Genomic DNA, 7,769 nt, shown 5'->3' with positions numbered 1-7,769 from the left:
TAAAGGACTAAACAACTACAAATAAATTTCAAGTTGCATTAATAATAATTCTTATAAATCATATATTTATTTATTTATTTGGTAATAAGGTTGGTTTTTTTATCTGAAACATATACGTTTATATGTGTACAAATAGGTAATTATCATTATTAGAAAACAAATTCTCCTTTTAAAAGAGATTCAAGTATGAAATTAAACAATAGAAGTAAAAACACTATCATTCTAAATTTTCATAGAAAACATTGATATAAACTTATGATATCTTTCTGTTAAAAATCTTTTCCCCATCACTGCCCATCTAGAAATAACATACCAATGAGCATCTCTGGCTTTCAGATGGATGTTTGTCTCTAAGGACCAGTTTTTACTGAAAGGAATTGTGATTTTGGAGAAATGACTAATTCTGAGTCTAGAACAAGAAATATACGAGATGAACCTAGAACACGCTAATTTGACAGAAAGTAAAGAGACTATCCATAACTTTTGGAGTTCTGTCAAAAGAATTTGGGGCTGAGTTGAAAGGGCCATCACTGGGCAGAGAGGGGAAATTTTAAGCACCAAATGAATAAGTATAAAGGATCAGGTAACTACAGTAAATAATTACAATAACTACTGTTATTATATATTAAAATCCATGAGTCAATTACAACACTAAAAAGTAGACTTTACTGTTCCTTTTTGGAGAATGCTCAGAAACCATATCATTATCTTGAAAACCAATAATAAATAAAGTGAATAGATGAAACATTTATTCTGTCTTACCTGTTTGAGTTATACTTCAGGGTAAGCAAGCAGTTGGTATCAGAAAGTTCTTTATGGGCTCTAGCTGGTAGCTCAGTGGATAGAGTATTGGCCTGGTGTATGGATGTCTACGGGTTGATTCCCAGTCAGGGCACACAAGAGAAGTGACTGTCTGCTTCTCCCACCCTCCCTTTCCTCTTCTCTCTCTCTTCCCCTCCTGTAGCCAATGGCTGAATTGGTTTGAGTGTGGCCCTGGGCACTGAAAATAGATCCACTGAAACACATTAGCCTCAGGTACTAGAAGTGGCTCAGTACTCAAGCATCAGCCTTAGATACTGGATAGATCCTGTTTGGGGTGCATAGTGGGAGTCTGCCTCACTATCTTCCTTCCTCTCACCAAAACCAAACCAAACCAAACCAAACAAACAAAAACCCTTTGTGGACAAATTCAGATAAGGCAAAAGAACTAAAAGAGTTAAAAATTACATATTACAATCTCTAAGAAAATAATGGTTCTAAACAATGGTAATAAATGACTATTTTTTTTATTAATTTTACTAGGGTGACATCAATAAATCAGGGTACATATGTTCAAAGAAAACATGTCCAGGTTATCTTGTCAATCAATCATGTTGCTTACCCATCACCCAAAGTCAGATTGTCCTCTGTCACCTTCTATCTAGTTTTCTTTGTGCCCCTCCCCCTCCCCCTTTCCCTCTCCCTCTCTCCCCACCCCCCCATAACCACCACACTCTTATCAATGTCTCTTTTTTTTTTTTTTTTTATAATTTTATTTTTTTAATGGGGTGACATCAATAAATCAGGATACATATATTCAAAGATAACAAGTCCAGGTTATCTTGTCGTTCAATTATGTTGCATACCCACCACCCAAAGTCAGATTGTCCTCTGTCACCTATCTTGTTTTCTTTGTGCCCCTCCCACCCCCTATACCTCTCCCATTCCCCCCTCCCCCCCGTAACCACCACACTCTTATCAATGTCTCTTAGTTTCACTATTATGTCCCACCTACGTATGGAATAATACAGTTCCTGTTTTTTTCTGATTTACTTATTTCGCTTCGTATCATGTTATTAAGATCCCACCATTTTGCTGTAAATGTTCCGATGTCATCATTTCTTATGGCTGAGTAGTATTCCATAGTGTATATGTGCCACATCTTCTTTATCCAGTCATCTATTGATGGGCTTTTTGGTTGTTTCCATATCCTGGCCACTGTGAACAATGCTGCAATAAACATGGGGCTGCATGTGTCTTTACGTATCAATGTTTCTGAGTTTTGGGGATATATACCCAGTAGAGGGATTGCTGGGTCATAAGGTAGTTCTATTTTCAGTTTTTTGAGGAACCACCATACTTTCTTCCATAATGGTTGTACTACTTTACATTCCCACCAACAGTGTATGAGGGTTCCTTTTTCTCCACAGCCTCTCCAACATTTGCTATTACCTGACTTGCTACTAACAGCTAATCGAACAGGTGTGAGGTGGTATCTCATTGCCGTTTTGATTTGCATTTCTCTAATAGCTAAAGAAGATGAGCATCTTTTCATATATCTGTTGGCCATTTGTATTTCTTCCTGGGAGAAGTGTCTATTCATATCCTCTTCCCATTTTTTTATTGGATTGTTTGTTTGTTTGTTGTTGAGTTTTATGAGTTCTTTGTATATTTTGGATATTAGGCCCTTATCTGAGCTGTTGTTTGAAAATATCATTTCCCATTTAGTTGGCTTTCTGTTTATTTTGTTATCAGTTTCCCTTGCTGAGCAAAAACTTCTTAGTCTGATGTAGTCCCATTCATTAATTTTTGCCTTCACTTCTCTTGCCATTGGAGTCAGATTCATAAAATGCTCTTTAAAACCCAGGTCCATGAGTTGAGTACCTATGTCTTCTTCTATGTACTTAATTGTTTCAGGTCTTATGTTTAGATCTTTGATCCATTTTGAGTTAATTTTTGTACAGGGGGAGAGACTGTAGTCCAGTTTCATTCTTTTGCATGTGGCTTTCCAGTTTTCCCAGCACCATTTATTGAAGAGGCTTTCTTTTCTCCATTGTGTGTTGTTGGCCCCTTTATCAAAAATTATTTGACTATATATATGTGGTTTTATTTCTGGACTTTCTATTCTGTTCCATTGGTCTGAGTGTCTATTTTTCTGCCAATACCATGCTGTTTTGATTGTCGTGGCCCTATAATAGAGTTTGAAGTCAGGTATTGTTATGCCCCCAGCTTCATTTTTTTTCTTTAGGATTGCTTTGGCTATTTGGGGTTTTTTATAGAAAAATATGGAACGCTTCACGAATTTGCGTGTCATCCTTGCGCAGGGGCCATGCTAATCTTCTCTGTATCGTTCCAATTTTAGTATATGTGCTGCCGAAGCGAGCACTATCAATGTCTCTTAGTCTCGTTTTTATATCCCACCTACGTATGAAATAATGCAGTTCCTGGTTTTTTCTGATTTACTTATTTCACTTTGTATAATGTTATCAAGATCCCATCATTTTGCTGTAAATGATCCAATGTCATCATTTCTTATGGCTGAGTAGTATTCCATAGTGTATATGTGCCACATCTTCTTTATCCAGTCATATATTGACAGGCTTTTTGGTTGTTTCCATGTCCTAGCAATTGTGAACAATGCTGCAATAAACATGGGGCTACATGTGTCTTTACATATCAATGTTTCTGAGTTTTGGGAGTATATACCCAGTAGAGGGATTGCTGGGTCATAAGGTAGTTCTATTTTCAGTTTTTGAGGAACTACCATACTTTCTTCCATAATGATTGTACTACTTTACATTCCCATCAACAGTGAACGAGGGTTCCTTTTTCTCCACAGCCTCTTCAACATTTGCTATTACCTGTCTTGTTGATAATAGCTAATCTAACAGGTGTGAGGTGGTATCTCATTGCAGTTTTGATTTGCATTTCTCTAATAACTAAAGAAGATGAGCATCTTTTCATATATCTGTTGGCCATTTGTATTTCTTCCTGGGAGAAGTGTCTGTTCATGTCTTCTTCCCATTTTTTTTATTGGATTGTTTGTTTGTTTGTTGTTGAGTTTTATGAGTTCTTTGTATATTTTGGATATTAGGCCCTTATCTGAGCAGTTGTTTGAAAATATCATTTCCCATTTAGTTGGCTGTCTGTTTATTTTGTTCTCAGTTTCTCTTGCTGAGCAAAAACTTCTTAGTCTGGTGTAGTCCCATTCATTAATTTTTGCCTTCACCTCTCTTGCCTTTGAAGTCAAATTCACAAAATGCTCTTTAAAACCAAGGTCCATGAACTTAGAACCTATGTCTTCTTCTATGTACTGTATTGTTTCAGGTCTTATGTTTAGATCTTTGATCCATTTTGAATTAATTTTAGTACAAGGGGACAAACTGTAGTCCAGTTTTATTCTTTTGCATGTGGCTTTCCAGTTTTCCCAGCACCATTTGTTGAAGAGGCTTTCTTTTCTCCATTGTGTGTTGTTCGCCTCTTTATCAAAAATTATTCGACCATATATATGTGCTTTTACTTATGGGCTTTCTATTCTGTTCCATTGGTCTGCCTGTCTATTTTTCTGCCAATACCATGGCTGTTTTGATTGTCATAGTCCTATAAAATAGTTTGAAGTCAGGTTTGTAATGCCCCAGCTTCATTCTTTTTCTTTAGGATTGTTTTGGCTATTCGGGGTTTTTTATAGTTCCATATAAATCTGATGATTTTTTGTTCCATTTCTTTAAAAAATGTCATTGGAATTTTGATGGGAATTGCATTAAATTTGTATATTGCTTTGGGTAATATGGCCATCTTGATTATATTTATTCTTCCTAACCAAGAACAAGGAATATTCTTACATCTCATTATACCGTTTTCAATTTCCCTTAACAATGGTTTATAGTTTTTATTATATAAGTCCTTTACATTCTTTGTTATGTTTATTCCTAGGTATTTTTGTTGTTGTTGTTGCAATCGTGAAGGGGATTATTTGTTGGAGTTCGTTTTCAAATGTTTCATTATTGGCATATAGAAAGGCTATTGACTTCTGTATGTTAATTTTATATCCTGTGACCTTACTGTATTGGCTTATTGTTTCTAGTAGACTTTTTGTGGATTCTTTGGGGTTATGGATGTATAGGATCATATCATCTGCAAAAAGTGATACCTTTACTTCTTCTCTTTCGATATGGATGCCTTTTATTTTTTTGTCTTGTCTGATTGCTCTGGCTACAACCTCTAGTACCACATTAAATAAGAGTGGAGAGAGTGGAGAACCCTGTCTTGTTCCTGATTTAAGGGGGAAAGCCTTCAGTTTAGTGCCATTTAATATGATGTTAGCTGATGACTTATCATATATGACCTTTACCATGTTGAGATATTTTCTTTCTATACCCATTTTGTTGAGAGTCTTAAACATAAAATTGTGTTGTATTTTATTGAATGCCTTTTCTGCATCTATTGATAAGGTCATGTGGTTTTTGTTCTTTGTTTTGTTGATATGGTGTATGTTGAACCATCCTTGAGATTCTGGGATAAATCCCACTTGATCATGATGTATTATTTTTTTAATATGTTGTTGTATTCAATTTGCTAGTATTTTGTTTAGTATTTTAGCGTCTGTATTCATTAGAGATATTCGTCTGTAGTTTTCTTTTTTTGTGCCATCCTTGCCTGGTTTTGGTATGAGGATTATGTTGGCCTCATAAAATGTGTTTGGAAGTATTGCTTCTTCTTCTATTGTTTGGAAGACTTTGAGTAGAATAGGAACCAAGTCTTTGAATGTTTGATAAAATTCGCTGGTATAGCTGTCTGGGCCTGGACTTTTATTTTGGGGGAGGTTTTTAATAGTTTTTTTCTATTTCTTCTCTACTAATAGGTCTTTTTAGGCTTTCTGTTTCTTCTTGACTCAGTCTAGGAAGGTTGTATTGTTCTAGAAATTTATCCATTTCTTCTAGGTTGTTGAATTAGGCATAAAGTTTTTCGTAGTATTCTATAATAATTCTTTGTATATCTACGGTGTCCGTGGTGATTTCTCCTATTTCATTTTGGATTTTGTTTATATGAGTTCTTTCTCTTTTTTCCTTGGTAAGTCTTGCCAAGGGTTTGTCAATTTTGTTGATCTTTTCAAAGAACCAGCGCCTTGTTCTATTAATTTTTTCAATAGTTTTTCTGTTCTCTATTTTGTTTATTTCTGCTCTGATTTTTATTATCTCCTTTCTTCGGCTGGTTTTGGGTTGTCTTTGTTCTTCTTTTTTTAGTTCCTTAAGGTGTGAAGTTAAGTGGTTCACTTGGGCTCTCTCTTGTTTGCTCATATATGCCTGAAGTGATATGAACTTTCTCTTATTACTGCTTTTGCTGCATCCCAGAGATTCTGATATGTCGTATTGTCATTTTCATTTGTCTGTATATATCTTTCGATCTCTGCATTTATTTCTTCTTTGACCCATTCATTTTTTAAAAGTATGTTGTTTAGTTTCCACATTTTTGTGGGATTTTTTTTCCTCTTTTTTGCAGTTGAATTCTAGTTTCAAGGCTTTATGATCAGAAAATATTCTTGGTACAACTTCTGTTTTTCTGAATTTGCTGATGTTGTTTTTGTGGCCCAGCATATGGTCAATTCTTGAGAATGATCTATGTACACTGGAGAAAAATGTATACTCAGTCACTTTGGGATGAAATGTCCTGTAAATGTCTATCTTATCCAGGTGCTCTAGTATTTTGTTTAAGGCCAATATATCTTTATTGATTCTCTGTTTGAAGTGGTGTATTGAGGTCTCCAAGTATGATTGTATTTTTGTCAGTTTTTGTTTTAAGGTCAATAAGTAGCTGTCTTATATATTTTGGTGCTCCTTGGTTTGGTGCATATATATTAAGAATTGTTATGTCTTCTTGATACAGTGTCCCCTTAATCATTATGAAATGGCCATTTTTGTCTCTGAGTACTTTTGCTGTTTTGTAGTCAGCCTTATCAGATATGAGTATTGCTACACCTGCTTTTTCTTGGATGTTATTTGCTTGGAGTATTGTTTTCCAGCCTTTCACTTTGAATTTGTTTTTATCCTTGTTGCTTAGATGAGTTTCTTGTAAGCAGCATACAGTTGGATTTCTTTTTTTTTTTTTGCATTTTTCTGAAGCTGGAAACAGGGAGAGACAGTCAGACAGACTCCCGCATGTGCCTGACCAGGATTCACCCGGCACGCCCACCAGGGGGCGATGCTCTGCCCAACCTGGGCGTCGCCATGTTGTAACCAGAGCCACTCTAGGACCTGAGGCAGAGGCCACAGAGCCATCCACAGCACCTGGGCCATCTTTGCTCCAATGGAGCCTTGTCTGCAGGAGGGGAAGAGAGAGACAGAGAGGAAGGAACGGCGGAGGGGTGGAGAAGCAAATGGGCACTTCTCCTGTGTTCCCTGGCCAGGAATCGAACCCGGGTCCTCCACAAGCTAGGCCGACGGTCTACCGCTGAGCCAACCGGACAGGGCTGGATTTTTTTTTAATCCATTCTGCTACTCTGTGCCTTTTTATTGGTCAGCTTAGTCCGTTTATATTTAGTGTAATTATTGACAGTTGTGAGTTCCCTATTGCCATTTTATAGATTGCTTTCTGTTAGTTTTGTGTCTTGTTTGATCCTTCTCTTTCATTTTTCTATCTTTTGCTTTTATTTGGTTGTATTCCATACATCTCTCCTCTATTGCTATCTCTTTTAAATCATGTGCTTCTGTGATGGTTTTTACAATGGTGGTTACCATTAAGTAAAGAAAAGGGTTTCTACCCTGTTCATTGTAGTGCACTATCTTGTGAGTACTTTTGTACTCCATCGTCCTTTGCTACTGTTAATCTTCATCCTCTCCCCCCCCTTTTTTTGTAGTCACAGTGTAAATTTGGTTTTATTGTGTTCTTCTTGGAGGTTTTACTTATGGCATTGTTTTTTTTTTTTTTTTTTTTTTTTTGTTCTTTGTATCTGATTGGAGAACCTCCTTTAGTATTTCCTGGAGTGGGGGTTTTCTGATGATAAATTTCCTCAT

At 36.2% G+C, this 7,769-nt stretch overlaps 1 non-coding gene across 1 annotated transcript; it reads right to left on the bottom strand.

Annotated features, from left to right (window-relative positions):
- Positions 1-3,038: 3,038 nt before the first annotated feature.
- On the bottom strand, positions 3,039-3,145 carry LOC136332626 (U6 spliceosomal RNA). Its single transcript, XR_010730793.1, has one exon. It is a non-coding gene; the product is annotated as a U6 spliceosomal RNA (small nuclear RNA).
- Between the last annotated feature and the right edge of the window lie 4,624 nt (positions 3,146-7,769).

Source organism: Saccopteryx bilineata, chromosome 3 (genome assembly GCF_036850765.1).
Source record: "Saccopteryx bilineata isolate mSacBil1 chromosome 3, mSacBil1_pri_phased_curated, whole genome shotgun sequence".
In the NCBI taxonomy this organism is placed as follows: domain Eukaryota; kingdom Metazoa; phylum Chordata; class Mammalia; order Chiroptera; family Emballonuridae; genus Saccopteryx; species Saccopteryx bilineata.
The sequence above is the reverse complement of the archived record's forward strand: the minus strand, read 5'-3'. Positions and strand labels throughout refer to the sequence as shown.